The following is a 21,133-nucleotide window of genomic DNA, read 5'->3' as shown; positions in this document are numbered from 1 at the left end:
ATCTGGATATCTGTCACTGATAAGTCTCAATTAACTTAGGTATTTATGTTCTGAAATCATAAATTAAAAAATTCATAATCACTGGTTAATATATGGAAATCCAGCAAAAACAGGAAGGGTTAATAATAATAACACAAACAATACTACTTATGGAAGCAATGGAATATTTTACAATACACAGAAAGAAGTATAAATAAGTAAAATTTTAAAAGAGAGCCCACAGCCAAGAAGTGGGCCTAAGAACAATAGCACCTCATCAATATTGCTTCCTCAGAACATCAATGTCCATTCAGACTGCCCTGTGTTACCCCAGAATGCTGGGAGTTTTAAAAACAAACCCTAAACTCAGGAGGTTAGTCTTACCTCATACCTCAGACACTAACTACTTCATTAACCAGTGCAAAGGGAATCCTAAAATCTAAACAGAGAGACTGAGACATTAAAACACAGAGAACGAAATATAAGTCCTAACAATACCTATAGTATTCCAAACTTCAAAAGAAAACAAAGCTAAATTGTGATGAAACTGGCAATGTATATGGTGCATATGCTCAGTTACTAAGTCATGTCCAACTCTTTGAAACCCCCATGGACTGTAGCCCACCAGGCTCCTCATGTGATTCTCCAGGCACAAATACCAGAGTGGGTTGCCAGGTTCTCCTTCAGGAGATCTTCTGACCCACAGATTGAATCCACATCTCCTGCCTTGACAAGTGGATTCTTTACCACTGAGCCACCTGGGAAGCCTATAAATATATACATACACACACACACACAGACAAATATATACACAAATATATACACACATATTTGTTGTTTTATCTCATACAGTAGGAAGCTTAGATTACAGCCAGATTTTATGATTCTATTCAACACATACAGATTGAGGTAACACTTATCATCATAAATCGTATGAAATGAAGTAGGATTGATTCATGGTTGGCATAAATTTTTTCCATATTACTACTTTCCATGAACATTGCTGATACCAACATACACACACACACACTCACCACAATCATAACCATAAACTAAATAACTCCATACTCAGAATAGATGGCTGTTAGAAAATACTCACACTAATTGATAATGACATCATGCTGCTATGTACATTACAATGTAAATGAGGCTTCCAGACTCATTTATGGCTCTTTTATTCAAAGTTTAGTACTTTTTAGTTTTTTTTTCATGGTTTAGAAGGTTCTTCTTAAGGCTGTGGGATTACTTATTCCTGCTAATTTTGCTCCTTGGAATTGGACCAGGAGAACCAATTTTTGACTATATTTTAAAACAGATGCTTACCAGCAATGAAACAGAATTGAAATGTCTAATGGAAACCACATTAGTGAAAGAAAACAAGCAAAGAGAAAAACTGATTAACAGATTTACCCAGGCAGCCATTTGGCTTTATGAAAGACGTGAATTACTCTTTGCATCAAAATATAATAGCTCCCATGCTTTTGTCTAGGTATGTGTGAAGAGAGAGCATCCAAATGCACACTTTTCTTTGGTGATATATTTTGAAAGGTGGTTTAAGATCCATCTCAAACACATCTGTAAACTTAAGTGACTTCTCAGGCTCATATGAAAGATCTAGGAATAAGATACAGAACTCTGAACTTCCCCTGAAGTGTTTGTAAAACTTAGCCAGATTTAGCAAACCCTGGAAAGAAAACAGTGCTTGATATAATGCCCAACTTTTCTTTGGCTTCTATTAGTGATGATTCATGGCAAGACCACATGGTTTCCTGATGTCTCAACTCCTTTTTCTAAGAGCTCGTGTTTCTAGAGCCTCCGTTATTCTCCTCAATACTAGAAAGTAGAAAGAAAAATTAGAGAAATGCAAAGTTGGGGCCCTGATGGATGTGTAGAATTTACTTGTTTTCTTTAAGTTACAGAAAGCTGATCAATCACATTACATGGTGGTAAAATTTTAAGTACAAGAAGGCTTACTTTTGCTGAGCTTAACTCATAAGAACATTCCTCTACATTTATAACAATGGCAAATTGCATCTATAAATCAAAGCATGTAACTCACTGCCTAGATTGTACACCTATTGCACTTTTCATGATGAAGATGGGAGAAGACTTCATGTGTTTAAAAACAGGCTGAATAGGCTTAAAAAATATAGATGGAGGGGATATATGTGTACATATACCTGATTTACATTGGTGTACAGCAGAAAACAACAACACTGTTAAGCAATTGCACTGCAATTAAAAAATAAAATGAAAAAATAGACTATCTACCAAAAATTAATATAATGAAGGAAAAGAAAATACTTTATTACCAAAAATAATTTACTGAGCTGTAAAATTGGGATCAGGAATGATGGAAACTTTGCGAGAACTAGGCCGTGATGACCTCACCAAGTGATATCACTAGTCATTTTTCAGTGCAGTAGTAATTTGGCAGAGGGGTAGTCTGACAGTAGCTCTACATTTTCCTTAGCTGAGAGCTTCCCTTGTAGCTAAAGACACCACGAAATTGAAAGCATTAAGCTTTGTTTTGCAATTCACAATTCAGCCCAGGTGGGCCACTATTACACAACTGTGCAGCTGTTAGCATCATTGCCTAAATTGCCCTTCCTTTTTAAAATTTACAGTATAATCTGCTCAACCAATAGATACTTATGTCCAAAAACTCAGCTCTTATTTACCATTTACTCCCTATAAAGGTCCAAAATAACTAACAAATCATTCTCAAAGGAATTTCAATTATGCTGCTGCTTGTTCCCTTAAAGAGTATAAAGGAGTAAAATGTCAGTATTGTGTGTAAGACATAAAGGACTCACACCTGCTAACAATACATACTGTATAAAGCACTTAGACTGTTATGCATTTCTGGAAATCATTTCAGAAATTTACAAACATAATTTTTGGCCTATCTTCCCACCATTGTAAAGACTCGCCATATGCTACAATTTTTATCTGAATTGCCTGATTCTTTAGTCCTGATGTTAACAGGGTGGCACATAGATTATGTCAAATATATAGATTTTTGTCAGTTAATGCTTATAAAAATTAACAGTTTCTGCTAAAGCTTTCTTATCCCAATGAAATTGTTCATTATTTAACTGATCATATTTGTCTCCACCTAAGAATTGTTGAGCACATCCAAAGAGCTTTGGTCAGTCTGACAAAAATGGTTAAGCAGAACATGTGTTTACTCATTTGTTTTCAAGGCTTTTAAAACATTATTTTGGAGTTCTAAGTGCCTTCAGAGAGGACAATAAATTAAATTAGTGAGAACTAAAAGGTCAAACTCCAGTGTAGTCTATGACTTATTAATAGATAGTAGCTAAAATAACACAATAATAAGACTAATAGTTTTTATAATACACAGGTGAGACTGACTACAAACTAGAGAAGCTGTTATAGAACCAGTACCTGGGTCTGCTTGCCTATGCACAGTAAAGTCAATCTACTGACCCTGGTTTGTGGTGAAGGAAAGTGCAGCATTTATACTGCAGCGCCCCAGACCAGGAGTCCAGGACAGCTAATGCTTAAAGAGCCCGAACTCTTCCTGACAGGTTTCAGCAAAGCATTTTTGAGGGCAAGGTGAGGGAGGGGAATCCTAGGGTATGTGATCAGCTCATGCACAATTCTGATTGGTTGATGGTGAGGTAACAGGGCAGCATAAATGGAGGCAACAATATCTAACAACCTTAGATTCTGGTAGGTCTGGTGTGGTGGTGCTTATGGTTATCAGCTAGTTCATTCCTTCCATTTGGTGGGGGTTTTAGCATCTGTAAAACAATTCAGGAAATGTGCATCAGATACTATTATCTAAGTACTTCAGAGTGGAGCTAAAGTAGAGGATATGGGAGAGGGACCTGTCCCAGGAAGGCCCCAGAGGGTCCTGCTGTTAAACTCCCTCCTGTTCTTTGCTACTTCTCCATCCTGAGTGAAGAGGGGAAATGATCTCTCTGGATCCATCCTGCTGAACAGGGGCAAAAGTCAATTTTTCAGGATTAGAGGAAAGAAAGTCATTGACTTTCATTTCAAAGAATTCTTGAGTCCCAAGGAGCTTAGCATCAGTGTTTTGTATTATGAAAACATTACTTCTCTTTTTGATGGCTTTTGTCACAGTACCCAGAGAAACATTTGAAAATTAGTAGACACATTACAATTAGGAAAATGATCAAAATGCACCCTTATATTAATAGTATTTCCCAAAGGAATCTGCCTATTTCAGATGGCAACCAGGACAATAAGATGCAGGTCCTGTCTACAAATACCTTATAAAATTATTATATTTATTCGGGTTTCAATTTCTCCAGACGTATTAACATATCTAAAGAATCGAGTGACTTCTGCTGGGAGACTATAGCTTAAGATTGTCTTATTTATTATAAGAGAAAGGTTTCATGATACAAGAGGAGACCTTCAGACAATAAGGCTGCAGTCAGCAGCTGCTAGCAGATATTGTTTTGAGAACACCTGGCAATGTCCCTTAATCTCAAACAGTTTGGAAAATTCAAGTTCTCAGCCGTACATGAACATATCTGAAATCGTGTCTGCAATGGCCGCCTCGTTTACCTAGGGTGTCTGAACCATAGCTGTTCCATTTTGACTTTTAAATCCTCACCCTCCTCAACTGCCAAGCAGATAGCAAGGTATATTTAATAAGCAACAAGTTTGTCAGAAGTATCAAAAATTTTCAAAACATTTGGTCAAACTGCATCATAAGGTACTGAATATATATTCATTTAATCAAAGTGACAAAAGATTTCAAAAGCAAATACAGATCCCTTCAATAACATAAATTGCAGCAATATTTTTGAATCCATCTCCTAAAGGAAATAAAAGCAAAATAAATAAACGGGAACTAATTAAACTTAAAAGCTTTTGCACAGCAAAAGAGACCTCTAACAAAATGAAAAGACAACCTTCTTGGGGTAAAATGTTTGCTAATGATATGACCAATAAGGGATTAATATCCAACATATATAAAAAGCTCATACAACTCAACATAAAAAAAACTAACCACATGATTAAAAAATGAGCAGAAAAATGGAATAGACATTTTTCCAAAGAGAAAATGCAGGTGGCCAACAGGCACATGAAAAGATGCTGAGCGTCACTAATCCGAGAAATGCAAATTAAAACCACAATGAGCTATCATCTCACACCTGTCAGAATGGTTATCCTCAAAAGGAACACAGCAAATGCTGGCAAAGATGCGGAGAAAAGGGAACACTTGTACACTGTTGGTGAGAATGTAAATTGGTACAACCACTGTGGAAAACAGTGTGAAGTTTTCTCAAAAAACTGAAAAGAAAACTAACATATGACCCAGAAATTTCACTCCTGGGTATATATCCAAAATACCCAAAACATTAATTCCAAAAATACATGCACATCAGTGTTCACAGCAGCATTATTTACAACAGCCAAGATATGGAAGCAACCTAAGTGTCCATCAACAGATGAATGGATATAGGTGTGGATATGAATGTGTGTATATATACACATATATGCAATGGAGTATTAGCTATAAAAATGAAAATTTGCTATTTGCAGCAACATAGATGGATTTGGAGTGCATTATGCTAAGTGAAATAAGTCAAAGACAAATACTAATTGATATTTTTTATGTGTGGAATCTGAAAACTATAACAAACTAGTGAATATAGCAAAAAAAAGAAAGCAGATTCAGGTATAGAGAACTAGAGGTTACCAGTGGAGGCGAGGTACAACCAATGCTCTGTCAGTCAGAGATGTAGGCACACGGCATGGCCATACTTGATCCAAAAGAGAGAATCCCTAACCAATGACTGGTCAGAGAGCAAACCAAAGTGACTGTCCAAAAGAGAAAATTCCAATCAATGCTCTGCCACAGGTGAGGCCAACACAACAGGGAAGGATAGCCTGTTGGCGTCACATGCGAGCCCCGTTACTCACCAAAGATGTCTGAAGCGGCCAAAGTGAGTGCCTTGTTTCCTTCACCACAAAAGCGCGGTCGGCCAAGGACGCCCGGATTGTGGGAAGCGCTGGGGGCTGTCCCTCAGGAAAAGACGCTCAGTTAGCTGCTCCACAGGCCCCGGGAGCCACCATAAGCCAAGGTGAATGTGCCACGGGGGACGTCCCTTCAGGACCGTGCCCACCTCGGGTGCCAAAATTATTACCAAACCAAACTTGGGTCCTCTCAAGAAAAGCCAATTTCTGACTTGGGTTGTCCTGAAGGAAAGTGCAGAGTTTCTTGTAGGAGTAAGAGTCTGGGACTGCTAAGGCTCAAAAAACCTGGACACTCACAGCTAGACACTTTTAAAGACAAAGGAGGGGGAGGGGAGGTACGCGATCAGCTCGTGCACAACTCTCTGATTGGTTGATGGCAGGTAACAGGGCGGGGTCACAGGTGTTAACATTATCAATCCTCAGGGTCTAGAGCTACATGCTCCAGCTGTCAAGTAGTTAATTCCTCCCATTTGGTGGTAGTTTTAGTAACTGTAAAGCTTCCCTGGTGGCTCAGCTGGTAAAGAATCTGCCTGCAATGCGGGAGATCTGGGTTGATCCCTGGGTTGGGAAGATTTCCTGGAGAGGGAAAGGCTACCCACTCCAGTATTCTGCCCTGGAAAATTCCATGGACTGAATAGTCCATGGGGTCGCAAAGAGTCGGACAGCACTGAGCAACTTTCACTTACTCACTCAGAGCAACTCAAATGTTCTTCAGATACTATTATTCAGGTACTTCAGGGAGGAGCAAAAGCAAAGAATATGCAGGAGGGGTCTACCCTGGGAAAGCCCCACAGGGTCCTGCTCACTTACAAAGCCTTCTACCGGTAGTCTCTCTTAAGTGATCTTTTGGCAACTTTTGTGAGATTTATCAGAAGGGGGAACATGTTTTGGATCAAATTTCCGCAATATCATGTTTAAAATTAGTTACAAAGCAAATTTACTCAGCCTCACACATATATGCATCTTCCTTTTATAATTGAAACTGGGGTTCAGCTGGTGCCACTTGGAAGCCATTAAAGAAGACAGTTTAGTGGAAAGAAACCTTTGCTTTATTTTGGATGCCAGCAACCAGGGGGGAGGGTGGATGCCTGTCCAAAGGCAAACTCCCTGCCCCAGCACCCCAATCCCCACCCCCACCCCATCCCTGCAGACAATCATGGGGCAAGAGCTTTTATAGACAGAAGGGTGAGGCTACATGCAGAAATAGCACAATCAGCTCTGACAGTCATCACTGGTGGTCTGACCAGAGTATATCTTGATTGTTTTAAGTATAGTTAAACTTCAGTTCCAGGGTGTTTTTTTTTTTCTCTTCTCATTTCTTGAGGCCAGTTCTTGGATTGTGGTCAGATGGTAGCGAATCTGCCTGCAATGCGGGAGACCTGGGTTTGATCCTTGGGTTGGGAAAATCCCCTGGAGAAGGGAACGGCAACCCACTCCAGTATTCTTACCTCGAGAATCCCCATGGACAGAGGAGCCTGGCAGGCTTACAGTCCATGGGGTTGCAAAGAGTTGGACACGACTTAGCGATTAAGCACAGCACATGCCATGGCTACAGATTGGTCATCATGTAGTTAACTTCTCCACGTGGGGTCTCAGTATCTAAAAGATAGCTCATAGGATATGGCTGAGAATATTATCTATAACCCTTGAGAAGGAACTAAAGCCCCTCCGCTATGCTTAATGACTAAACTATTATTATTTGGTCTCCTTTGACTGTTTTCCTTTGTTTCTCACTTTTCTGACTAAACTACTGTTTGGCTAAAGTTTTTTCACAGACAAAAGGCAAGCATGAGGGGGCGGGCAAGGACCATATGGTCCTGCTCCGTTTCACTTTATTGCTCACACTGGAAAGGTGGGTTTAATACCTATTTTCTAACTGAAGTAATGTTTCCCTCTTATATAGGTATTTCTGCTTCAAAGTATTTCACTAAAAAGCCTATTAACATAGCTGACATAGTTTGTGATTATAATCTTCATGAGCAATATCTCAGTGTGTGTTATTAAAAAGTTATCTGATCCTGATACTGTTGTTTTCTGCTTCTCCCAAACAGCTTTTATTCATTAATTATTTATTTTATATATATGAAATGTTCACTGCCCAAGGACTTCTGGGCTTGTGCATAAAATTTAAACTAATTCTGCAGCTAAAATCCTCTTAAACTAAAATGAAATTACCAAGTTAATGGAGCGGTATAATCAAACCAGAGTTAATAAATATGGTGTGGCCTTAATAGATGCCATAAGAACAAATGTCAATAGATATTGACAATTCGCCATGTGAAAGCATGACATTTATTATATTTATACTCATGTTGTCACACATTTATTATTTTTACGGTCCAGCTCTACTGAATGCATCAAAAGCACAGTATTGGACCTCACGGAAATAAAAGAAACCATTTTCCACTTTCCAAAAGTAATTTATCTAGGATTTAAAAAATAGCACACATTTAAAGTTCACCAGAGGGGTTAGCCCATCAAAATGCATATACACCCACCAACACACAGTATGAAAATGTGCCTTTAAATCTGGCACAAAAACGGGAGTCTTAAAGAGAGCTTTTTAGTTATAAATATACAAGATGGTGTTTGTTGCATCACTTTGTCTTTCATTCTTCAGAAGGGAAAATATTTAAACTCATGGGAGTCTATTTTTTTTGCAAGGAAGCACATAATCCTTTGGAGCAGACATGGCTGGCTCTTAACTTCTCCTCAAATCTCCTTATCAACATCTGCTTATATTTTGTATTTCAGATTCTAAATTCAAGAATGAAAGTGCATCCCAAACTGATTACAAAGTCTATGGACCCTTTAACTTAAATGTGTTTTACCAAATTTCGCCTCATCCCTAAACTGTATGAAGAGATGCAAGGACCTCACACAAGTGGCCACATGGCCTTTTAGATCTCATTGCTCATAAGCTTCTTGTTTATATATTCAGAGAAAAAGTGATAAACTGCCAAATAACAGAATTGTGGCTTTTACTTGGATAAAAAAGTTAAAAATCACATTATTGATTTATTATATTCATTAAAAACACTGAAATGCAACAAAAATTTTTGGTGACTAAGCCAATGTTTTGTAAACAGGATTCAGGCAGTGGAAACAAAATATTTTAAAAGGAAAAATATGAGAAATCCTTTATTAAGAATCACATAATAACTCCAAAAGGTTTGGGCACAATGGTTTGTGGATAATTGAACTTTAAAAAAATTTTTTCCTAAATTTTGGTTGATAGTTGTTCAAATGGAGTGATAGATACACAGAGGTTCATTACACTGTTCTCAATACTGTTGTTTAAGTTTGAAATTTTCCATTAAAAAGTACAAAATAATGTTGCCTAATTGTTATAGAAAATTTGCAAAGTACAAACAAGAAAAAACCAGAAATCACACAAAGACACTATATATTTTAGTAGTTCTTCTACTAAATACATGTATAATATAATACATACTAGATATATTATACACACATATTAGTATATGTGTACAGACAGGTGCATAAATGAGTATCATGCTGTGCATATCTTTTTAATTTTTATTTTAATTTTTCAAATTTGTTTCTTCTTTTGCATGTGTATTTTTTTCTTTTCCTTTTTTTTCATCCTCTTTTATTTTTTTCAAGCCCTTGTGTCAATAGATCACAGCAAGGAAGCTGCTCTATTATGTAGGAAACCCCGATCCAGAAATAGGATACTATGTATATCTTTGTACTTTGCTTTCTTTTAATTAACCACTAACAATTTTTCAAACATGACATTTCATAACCGTTCAGAATTTTATTTTATGTATCGAACTTATTTTATCTTTACCCCATTATTTGATATTATTTTATTTCTCTCCCTCATCCCGATTATAAACAACATTATATCAAAAATTATTGATTAACTTTTTAGCTATTTATGTCCATAGGATACATTTCTAAAAATGTAATTTCCAGGTCAAGGACTATGCAAATTTTATATTTTATGAATATTGTCATATGAACTTCCTGAAACACTTTAATTCACAGATCCACAAGAAGTACCCAAGAATTTGTGAATTTTGATTCACAAAAGATACTATGATTGTTTTAACTTTCGTTTCTTTTATCTTTAACGAGGTTTAACCTCTTTCAGTGTTTCTTTTCATTAACATTTCTTCATTTGCGATGTGTCTATAGACACTCTTGTCTATTTCTTTACTTAGGGCATTTTTGTTTTTCTTATTACTTCACATCCATTTCAGTAATTCCACTAATTCAACACAAAATCAATTCAGTTCAGTTCAGTCACTCAGTCGTGTCCTACTCTTTGCAACCCCGTGGACTGCAGCATGCCAGGCCTCCCTGTACATCACCAATTCCCGGAGTTTACTCAAACTCATGTCCATTGAGTCGGTGATGCCATCCAGCCATTTCATCCTCTGTCGTCCCCTTCTCCTCCTGCCTTCAATCTTTCCCAGCATCAGGGTCTTTTCAAATGCGTCAGTTCTTCGCATCAGGTGGCCAAAGTACTGTAGTTTCAGCTTCAGCATCAGTCCTTTCAATGAATATTCAGGACTGATTTCCTTTAGGATGGACTGGTTGGATCTCCTTTCAGTCCAGGGGAATCTCAAGAGTCTTCTCCAACACCACAGTTCAAAAGCGTCAATTCTTCAGCACTCAGCTTTCTTTATAGTCCAACTCTCACATCCATACATGACTACTGGAAAAACCATCGCTTTGACTAGATGGACCTTTGTTGGCAAAGTAATGTCTTTGTTTTTTAATATGCTGTCTAGGTTGCTCATAACTTTTCTTCCAAGGAGCAAGTGTCTTTTAATTTCATGGCTGCAGTCACCATCTGCAGTGATTTTGGAGCACAAAAAATAAAGTCTGCCACTGTTTGCACTGTTTCTCCATCTATTTGCCATGAAGTGATGGGACCAGAAATAAAATAAATTTGGGGTTAATGTTTTATCTCAGCCTTTCCACATGAAGATATGGCTTCCATATAAATGAAACCATTTTCAACATATTAATCAACCACTTAAGACAATTTCCTCTAGTGGATAAATTAATACTTATGGAAATAATATTATTAATGCCCACTTCTTGGATTCCTAGCAAACAAACAAATTACATTCTGCCTAGGTGAGAACATGAACTTCAGGTGTAAGTCCCCAAGTGAGTTGAGGGATGAGTGGTAGTTTGGAGACCTGTGGACACAGCAGTGGTGATCTCAAACTCAAGTGAATTGTCCTTTTAGCATCATCACCCCAGCAATCATATCCTCTAAATTCAGTCACCTGAGGTCAATGACTGAATATTATTCTATTTCCTTGATGGCACCATTACATAGATTAAAATAAGTGAGAAGAAACACATCACTTTGTTTATTGGGCTTTTCATATTCAAAAAAGAGTGGTATTTCCTACTCGCATTTAGGACAACTATGGGCACAATCTATGTTATTTCCTAATTCCCTATGTAATTGTCAATTTAGAAACTACTTACATGTTTATGGTTTCCCACCGGTTCAGTGGTAAAGAAACCATCTGCACTTCAGGAGATACAGGAGATGCAGATTCCATCTCTGGGGGTCAGGAGGATCCCCTGAAGAAGGAAATGGCTACCCACTCCAGTATTCTTGCCCAGAAAATCCCTTTACAGAGGAGCCTGGTGGGCTACAGTCCAAGGGGTCACAAAGTTGGACATGACTGAGTGCACATGTACAATCCATGTTTATATCAACAGATTTTTCCTTATGCTCCTCTCCTGCTAAATTTTTCAAAATTAAGCTTCAATATGTAAATAGATGAAAGTGTTACACTATTTATATAAATGTACAGTCTATTTTAGAATGTATTTATTATAACTATAAACATATTTACTTATTATAATATGCATTTGTCTATAACTATAAAAACTAACATAATGAGACTGTTTCAGTCATGTCAGTCTCAGTATTGAAATTATTCCAAAATTCTGACTTAGTTTCACAATATTAAAAAAAGAAAACTTCATCTACATCAGTTCAGTTCAGTTCAGTCGCTCAGTCGTGTCCGACTCTTTGCGACCCCATGAATTGCAGCACGCCAGACCTCCCTGTCCATCACCAACTCCTGGAGTTTACCCAAACTCATGTCCAATGAGTCGGTGATGCCATCCAGCCATCTCATCCTCCGTTGTCCCCTTCTCCTCCTGCCCCCAATCCTTCCCAGCATCAGGGTCTTTTCCAATGAGTCAGCTCTTCGCATGAGGTGGCCACAGTATTGGAGTTTCAGCTTCAGCATCAGTCCTTACAATGAACAGCCAGGGCTGAAACCCTTTAGGATGGACTGGTTGGGTCTCGTTGCAGTCCAAGGGACTCTCGAGTCTTCTCCAACACCACAGTTCAAAAGCATCAATTCCTCGGCACTCAGCTTTCTTTATAGTCCAATTCTCACATCCATACATGATTACTGGAAAAACCACAGCCTTGACTAGACGGACCTTTCTTGACAAAGTAATGTCTTGCTTCTTAATATGCTATCTAGACTGGTCATAACTTTCCTTCCAAGGAGTAAGCGTCCTTTAACTTCATGGCTGCAATCACCATCTGCAGTGGTTTTGGAGCCCAAAAAAACAGTCTCTCACTGTTTCCACTGTTTGCCCATTTATTTGCCATGAAGTGATGGGACTGGATGCCATGATCTTAGTTTTCTAATGTTAAGCTTTAAGCCAACTTTTTCACTCTCCTCTTTCACTTTCATCAAGAGGCTCTTTAGTTCTTCTTAACTTTCTGCTATAAGGGTGGTGTCATCCGCATATCTGAGGTTATTGATAATTCTCCTGGCAATCTTGATTCCAGCTTGTGTTTCTTCCAGCCCAGCGTTTCTCATGATGTATTCTGCATATAAGTTAAATAAGCACGGTGACAATATACAGCCTTGACATACTCCTTTTCCTATTTGAACCAGTCTGTTGTTCCATGTCCAGTTCTAAGTGTTTTTCCTGACCTGCATACAGGTTTCTCAAGAGGCAGGTCAGGTGGTCTGATATTCCCATCTCTTTAAGAATTTTCCACAGTTTATTCTGATCCACACTGTCAAAGGCTTTCGCATAGTCAATAAAGCAGAAATAGATATTTTTCTGGAACTCCCTTGCTTTTTTGATGATCCAGCGGATGCTGGCAATTTGATCTCTGGTTCCTCTGCCTTTTCTAAAACCAGCTTGAACATCTGGAAGTTCACGGTTCACGTATTGCTGAAGCCTGGCTTGGAGAATTTTGAACATTACTTTACTAGCATGTGAGATGAGTGCATTTGTGCAGTAGTTTGGGTATTCTTTGGCATTTCATTTTTTGGGGATTGGGATGAAAACTGACCTTTTCCAGTCCTGAGTGGAGTTTTCTCAGTTTCCTGCTGAGTTTTCCAAATTTGTTGGCATATTGAGTGCAGCACTTTCACAGCATCATCTTTTAGGATTTGAAATAGCTCAACTGGACTTCCATCACCTCCACTAGCTTTGTTTGTAGTGATGCTTCCTAAGGCCCACTTGACTTCACATTCCAGGATGTCTGGTTCTAGGTTTGTGATCACACCATCGTGATTATCTAGGTCATGAAGATCTTTTTTGTACATTTCTTCTATGTATTCTTGCCACCTCTTCTTAATATCTTCTGCTTCTGTTAGGTCCATACAATTTCTGTCCTTTATCGAGCCCATCTTTGCATGAAATATTCCCTTGGTATCTCTAATTTTCTTGAAGAGATATCTAGCCTTTCCCATTCTGTTGTTTTCCTCTATTTCTTTGCATTGATCGCTAAGGAAGGCTTTCTTATCTCTCCTATTCTTTGGAACTCTGCATTCAAATAGGAATATCTTTCCTTTTCTCCTTTGCTTTTCGCTTCTCTTCTTTTCACAGCTCTTTGTAAGGCTTCCTCAGACAGCCATTTTGCTTTTTTGCATTTCTTTTCTATGGGATGTTCTTGATCTCTGTCTGCTGTACAATGTCACGAACTTCCATCCATAGTTCATCAGGCATCCTGTCTATCAGATCTAGTCCCTTAAATCTATTTTTCACTTCCACTGTATAATCATAAGGGGTTTGATTTAGGTTATACTTGAATGGTCTAGTGGTTTTCCCTACTTTCTTCAATTTAAGTCTGAATTTGGCAATAAGGAGTTCATGATCTGAGCCACAGTCTGCTCCTGGTCTTGTTTTTGCTGACTGTATAGAGCTTCTCCATCTTTGGCTGCAAAGAATATAATCAATCTGATTTTGGTGTTGACCATCTGGTGAGGTCCATGTGTAGAGTCTTCTCTTGTGTTGTTGGAAGAGGGTGTTTGCTATGACCAGTGCGTTCTCTTGGCAGAACTCTATTAGCCTTTGCCCTGCTTCATTCTGTACTCCAGGGCCAAATTTGCCTGTTACTCCAGGTGTTTCTTGACTTCCTACATTGGCATTCCAGTCTCCAAAAAGAAAAGGACATCTTTTTGGGGTGTTAGTTCTAAAAGGTCTTGTAGGTCTTCATGGAACCGTTCAACTTCAGCTTCTTCAGCGTTACTGGTTGGGGCATAGACTTGGATCACCATGATATTGAATGGTTTGATCTACATAAGTAACTACAAATGGTAGGTTAAAAAAACCAAAACTTCCCTGTAATCTCAGGATATTCTTCAATTAAGTCATTCAGAGCTTAAAATAAAATCAAGGGTTAGTCACTAATTTTATCTCAATTCAAGCAGAAAACATCTAAACTGAACCAATGGTGCTAGAATTACATTTTATATGACATTACATGAACATGTTGTAGGTTCTGTTTTTCAATATGTTGTCAAGATTCCATCATGATGATAACATGCAATCAGCAGACATTCCCAATCCTACCTCATGCTACACACGAGCTATTTTAGAATTTTCTGTTGAACAGAACTACTGCCTGAATTTTCTTAATCATGCAAAATTTAAATAGTCCTAGCCAATGAAACATTTGTACAATGTTCAAATATGTGCACAAAAGTGGAAACAAAATTTGCACAAGTGCAAAAAGTACCTAATCCTCAGTTTAACAGGTTGAGAACCTCCAATATATTAACACGTGAATTATTATATATTTGAGTACATGGTTTTAAACTGAGTTTTAAATATAAGGCTAATAATAGATGCTTTGAAAAATTAATGTCAAATCAAATGTCACTGCAACCTTCAAACCCAGTTAGGAAACCATTTCTTAAGACACAGTACAGGATGCACAATTTGGGCCCTTGATCAGATAGTCTTGAATTTAAATTCTATAGCCTCCACTAAATAGCTGTGTTACATGAAGTAAATAATTAACTTCTTTAAGCTTCAGTGCCTACATCTGTTATGAAATTTAAATAAGAAATGCACAGAAAACAGTTAGCCAGAATGCTAGTTATGATAATGCTAGTGATGATAAGCTTGCACAATTGTCATCTTTTTTCCAAGGTGAATCCTGACCATCCTACTTGCAATTTCAACATGCATACATTCTCCCAACCCCACACTGCTGATCTCCCTTCAAGCTGCTCTGTTTTTCCCCATAGCACTTTCGTGTGCTAAGTTCTTCAGTCATGTCCGACTCTCTGCGACCCTATGAATTATAGCCCAACAGGCTCCTCTATCCACCGGATTCTCCAGGCAAGAATACTGGAGTGGGTTGCCATGCACTCCTCCAGGGGATCCTCTCAACTCAGGGATCAAACCCAGGTCTCCTGAATCTCCTGCAACTCCTGTAGGTTCTTTACGACTAGTCCCACCTGGGAAGCCCATAGCACTTATCACTCTCTAATAAACTATTAACCATCAACCAGTAGGATATTATTTCCATTTAAAGAAACATCACATAAAATATTGAGCTCTTTTCATATCTTAAGCTCTCAGATTTTCATAGACAAAAAGCCTTCCAAAACACTAATTAGTGAGGTCTTTATCTTGAAATAGAATCTAGGTATACTACCTCATTGGAATGGAATTTTTGGGCAGAGATTTTTGTCTTTTTTTCCTGTTTAGTCTTCTTGATATATCCTGTAACTGAAATATTATGATGTAAAATTAATAATACATAAATACTGTGATATAAACTCAGTACATCTTATGTTACATAAGGGAATAAGAGAGAATAGAAAACATACACAAAGGCGTTCATAACAAGGAGAAAATACTCATGACGATTAAAATCTTTGTTTCTGTAAATGGTTGGTGGTGAAGGGTTGTAGCTACTTTTTCACTATCTTTTATGTATTCTTTTTGCCTTCAGCAAGCATTTCAGCTGGTCATGGTTTTTCACCTGGTGGGGTAAACATTCCTGAAGGGTCTGGGCCATTAGTAGTCCTGCCTGGATTGGGTTTTGGTAGTTTTCTATTGATCTTAATCCCAGGTAATATTAACTTCCTCAGTGGTTCAGATGGTAATATTAACTTCCTCAGTGGCTCAGATGGTAGAGTCTGCTGCAGGTAGACTTGGAAGATTCCCTGGAGGAGGAAATGGCAACCCACTTCAGTATTCTTGCCTGGAGAATTCCATGGACAGAGGAGCCTGGCGGGCTACATTCCATGAGGTTGCAAAGAGTGACACACCACTGAGCAACTAACACTTTCACTTTCACAGTAATATTGATACTAACAGAGGCCCTAAGGAGTCTCCTATATACCTGACATACTCTTCTTTACCCCCACAGTAGAGTAGTAGCCCAATTTCCTCTTGGTAGTCAAGAGTCAGTCACCTCAGCCAATACTGTAACTCCCGTCTTTGTCTGTTGATTCAGGCGTAGGGGGTTCAAAGTGGCTAGGTAGCAGCCTTAACATCCAGTTCAGTGGGGTCATTGTTGTGTCTCCTGGTAGAAACATTTGTCCCCCTGGAACTAAGTGCATGCATGTTCAGTCACTCAGTCACGTCCATCTCTTTGCAACCCTAGGGACTATAGCCCGCCAGGCTCCTCTGTCCATGGGATTCTCCAGGCAAGAATACTGGAGTGAGTGGGTTGCCACGCTCTCCTCCAAGGGATCTTCCTGACCCAGGGATCAAACCTGTGTCTTCTGCATCTCTGGCATCAGCAGGCAGGCAAATTGTTTGCCACAGGACCACTTAGGAAGCCCCTCTGGAACTAAGACCACTAGGCTGACAGAGGACAAGGACACGGAAACAAGAAAAAATATTTGGCTAATGGGTCATTAGGGTATAATAGTTTTGCCACTCCCATTTCCACTCCTTGATTCCTGGACCCATGTATCCTGACTGTGGGAGAAAGAGTACCGTATATTGGATGCTGATTCAGAGCATGTACAACCATCTGGATAAACTTGATCCAGGCCTGCAGTGTAACTGAGTCTTCAAAAGGTCACTCCACTGTTCTATCAAGCTAGTTACTTCAGGGGATGGGGGGTGGGGAGCAGATATAAGACCAGTGAGTTCCATGAGCTTGGACCCAGACCTGCGCTTATTTTCCTAGGTAGTAAGTTCCTTGATCAAGGGCAATGCTATGTAGAATACCATGACAGTGGATTCTGATGAATAATGAGATAATGTATATAATTTTCTTTCCCTCGAATCATAAACATGTATATACATCAGAAATGTTTAATAACAGTAATACTGTGTATTTGCCAAAGCGAACATTTCAGACAATGAATGCTTTGGGAAATTATATTGTAATAGAATTTTCATAGATGAAGTTTCCTTAGAGATTACCTAGTGGATTTGAAACTTTTTAAAGCTCAAAGTCTTTCCTTCTAACAAAATTCACAAGAAAGCTATTATGTAAAACAGGTAAAATTAGACTTGCTATGTTTAAAAGTGGAATGGGGTGGGAGGCAGCACAGAGAAGGGGGCACAGCTTGCTCAGCCAAGGCACTTTTCAGAATCCCCCAGGATAAATTTTCTCAAAAATACATTTGAAGAGCAATGGAGTCCCCTGCCATTAACTAAATGGCACCCAGTCACTTTTAGATAGTTTTAGAAGGAAAAAAATAATCAGTGATTGAAACTGTTTTGATCATATGTATTTCATAAATTGAAATGTAGGATAAATTTTGATTTTTACAAAAATTATTTATGGCTAACTCAAATGTGTTTAAAGAGCCTGCTTGCACTTCAAAAATTTGCATGAGTTTGCCTGAAGGAAGGAAATAGGGTGTGGTTTTTTGTCCGCTGAAGCATTTTCACTTTAGGTGTGTATTGTTGCTTAAGTTTGTTAACTTGGTTTTTTGCATTAATCTGTGTGTGTGTGTGTGTGTGTGTGTGTGTGTAACTTGGTTTTTTGCATTAATCTGTGTGTGTGTGTGTGTGTGTGTGTGTGTGTGTATTCAGTCTCTTGCTCAGTGGTGTCCGACTCTTTGTGATCCCCTGGGACTATAGCCCTCCAGGCTCCTCTCTCCATGGGATTCTCCTGGCAAGAATACTGGAGTGGGTTGCCACACCCTCCCTTCAGGGGATCTTTCCAACCCAGGGACCAAACCTGCATCTTTTTCATCTCCTGCATTGGCAGGTGGGTTCTTTACACTATCACTACCTGGGAAGCCCCAGTCCACAAGAATGGATTAAAGACCCTAAAGGAGTTCCTTGAGGAGAAATATCAATAACCTCAAATATGCAGATGACACCACCCTTATGACAGAAAGTGAAGAAGAACTAAAGAGCCTCTTGATGAAAGTGAAAGAGGAGAGTGAAAAAGTTGGCTTAAAGCTCAACATTCAGAAAACTAAGATCATGGCATCCGGTCCCATCACTTCATGGGAAATAGATGGGGAAACAGTGGAAACAGCATCAGACTTTATTTTGGGGGGCTCCAAAATCACTGCAGATGATGACTGCAGCCATGAAATTAAAACACACTTGCTCCTTAGAAGGAAAGTTATGACAAACCTAGACAGTGTATTAAAAGCAGAGACATTACTTTGTCAACAAAGGTCCGTCTAGTCAAGGCTGTGGTTTTTCCAGTACTCATGTATGGATGTGAGAGTTGGACTATAAAGAAAGCTGAGTGACGAAGAATTGATTCTTCTGAACTGTGGTGTTGGAGAAGACTCTTGAGAGTCCCTTGGACTGCAACGAGACCCAACCAGCCCATCCTAAAGGAGATCAGCCCTGGGTGTTCGTTGTAAGGACTGATGTTGAAGCTGAAACTACAATACTTTGGCCACCTGATGGGAAGAGCTGACTCATTGGAAAAGACCCTGATGCTGGGAAAGATTGAGGGCAGGAGGAGAAGGGGACGACAGAAGATGAGATGGCTGCATGGCATCACTGACTCGATACACGTGGGTTTGGGTGGACTCAGGGAGTTGGTGATGGACAGGGAGGCCTGGCGTGCTGCAGTTCATGGGGTCGCAAAGAGTCTGACATGACTGAGCGACTGAACTGAACTGAACTGAGGCCCAAAGGGGAGCTGCAAGGGCTAAGGGACCCTCTGTAGCCATCAAGGCCTTTGGTGTAGGAAGTCAGCTACTGTACACCCAACTTGTAATTCTGAAGAAAGGAAACAGGGGGAATAAATGACCCTGGACCTCACTCTCCTATTATTAATCTGTAGGGTTCCCACTGGCCAAACCTAACCACAAGTCTCAGGCTGAGGAACTTGGTGAATCCAGCTGATGGGTCAGCCTTCCAGGGTACAAGGCCAAGTAGAGAAGGCAAGGAATGGATATTTGGGACAAATAGTATGTCCACACTCCAAGGAAGAGAGGACCTGGGACAGCCCTTGAGAGGACGGCTTTAGGAGAGCACTGGCGATTAGCGACCAACTGTAGGACATGGAGTGGTTAAGGAGAGGTGATGAGTAAGACCCCATTTTTCTTTTAAAAGATCATCTGGGAAGCTCTGTCCAGCGCTTTCAATCCATTTCTATTGCTTCCACTGTCAGGTCGTTCGTCAGACCCCCAGCTGCCAAGATAGTGAAGCAGATTGAGAGCAAGTATGCTTTTCAGGAAGCCTTGAACAGTGCAGGAGAGAAACTCGTAGTAGTCGACTTCTCAGCCACGTGGTGTGGGCCTTGCAAAACGATCAAGCCTTTCTTTCATTCTCTCTCTGAAAAGTATTCCAATGTGGTGTTCCTCAAAGTAGATGTGGATGACTGTCAGGATGTTGCTGCAGAGTGTGAAGTCAAATTCATGCCATTCTTCCAGTTTTTTAAAAAGGGACAGAAGGTGGGTGAATTTTCTGGAGCTAATAAGGAAAAACTTGAAGCCACCATTAATGAATTAATCTAATCATGTTTTCTGAAGACATGACCAGCCATTGGCTGTTTAAACTTGTACATTTTTTTTATTTACACAAAGGAAAGATCAAGTATGAAGATTATATATCTGATAAGTGACAATAAAATATTAACTCTAAAAAAAAAAAGATCATCTGGAAGAAAAGGAACAAATTACAAAATTATCTTTTTTATTGAAATGCATTTGATTTATAGTGTTGTGCCAATCTCTGCTGTACAGCAAAGTGACTCAGTTGCACACGCATGTGTGTGTGTGTTTAGTCACTCAGTTGTGTCTGACTCTTTTTCCACCCCATACACTATAGCCAGAGAAGGCAATGGCAACCCACTCTGGTACTCTTGCCTGGAAAATCCCATGGACGGAGGAGCCTGGTAGGCTGCAGTCCATGGGGTCGCACAGAGTCGGACACGACTAAAGCGACTTAGCAGCAGCACACTATAGCCTGCCAGTTTCCTCTGTCCATGGGATTTTCCAGGCAAGAATACTGGAGTGGCTTGCCCTTTCCTACTCCAGGGGATCCTCCCCACCCAGGAATAGAAACTGCATCTCTTGCATCTCCTGCACTGGGAGGCAGGTTCTTTACCATGAGTGCCACCTGGGAAGCCCAAACACATATATACTTTCTTTTTAGTATTTTTTTCCATTATGATTTATCCCAGGATATTGAATATAGCTCCCTGAGCTATACAGTAGGACCTTGTTGTTTATCCATTCTAAATGTAGTTTGCATCTACCCCAAACTCCCAGTTCATCCCTCTCACTCCACTCCTCTTCTTTAGCAACCACAAAACTGTTCTCATGTCTATGAGTCTGTTTCTGTACAAAACTATCTAAAAGAGATCTCTAGGTTAGGAAAAGAGAGTATTTACTGATTGGAGATAAAGAAATTTCATCCTTAAGGGCATCAGGAGTCACTGTAAACTGAATAACTGGATAATAAAGAATAACAGATATGACCACAATGAGTTTTGAAGACAGGATGCAGTATTACA

At 39.2% G+C, this 21,133-nt stretch overlaps 1 long non-coding RNA gene and 1 pseudogene across 2 annotated transcripts in view; one reads left to right on the top strand and one right to left on the bottom strand.

Moving 5' to 3' along the window:
- The window catches only part of LOC145537976 (uncharacterized), a 71,673-nt gene that overhangs the window by 43,695 nt on the left and 6,845 nt on the right, over positions 1 to 21,133 (bottom strand). The window lies entirely within an intron of this gene.
- Positions 5,913 to 20,224, top strand: LOC145538248 (thioredoxin pseudogene; annotated as a pseudogene). Its single transcript, XR_014076738.1, has 2 exons — positions 5,913 to 6,027; positions 19,729 to 20,224. The product of XR_014076738.1 is annotated as a thioredoxin pseudogene (transcript).

Source organism: Giraffa tippelskirchi, chromosome 2 (genome assembly GCF_054371585.1).
Source record: "Giraffa tippelskirchi isolate mGirTip1 chromosome 2, T2T-mGirTip1v1.2.pri, whole genome shotgun sequence".
NCBI lineage: Eukaryota > Metazoa > Chordata > Mammalia > Artiodactyla > Giraffidae > Giraffa > Giraffa tippelskirchi.
The sequence above is the reverse complement of the archived record's forward strand: the minus strand, read 5'-3'. Positions and strand labels throughout refer to the sequence as shown.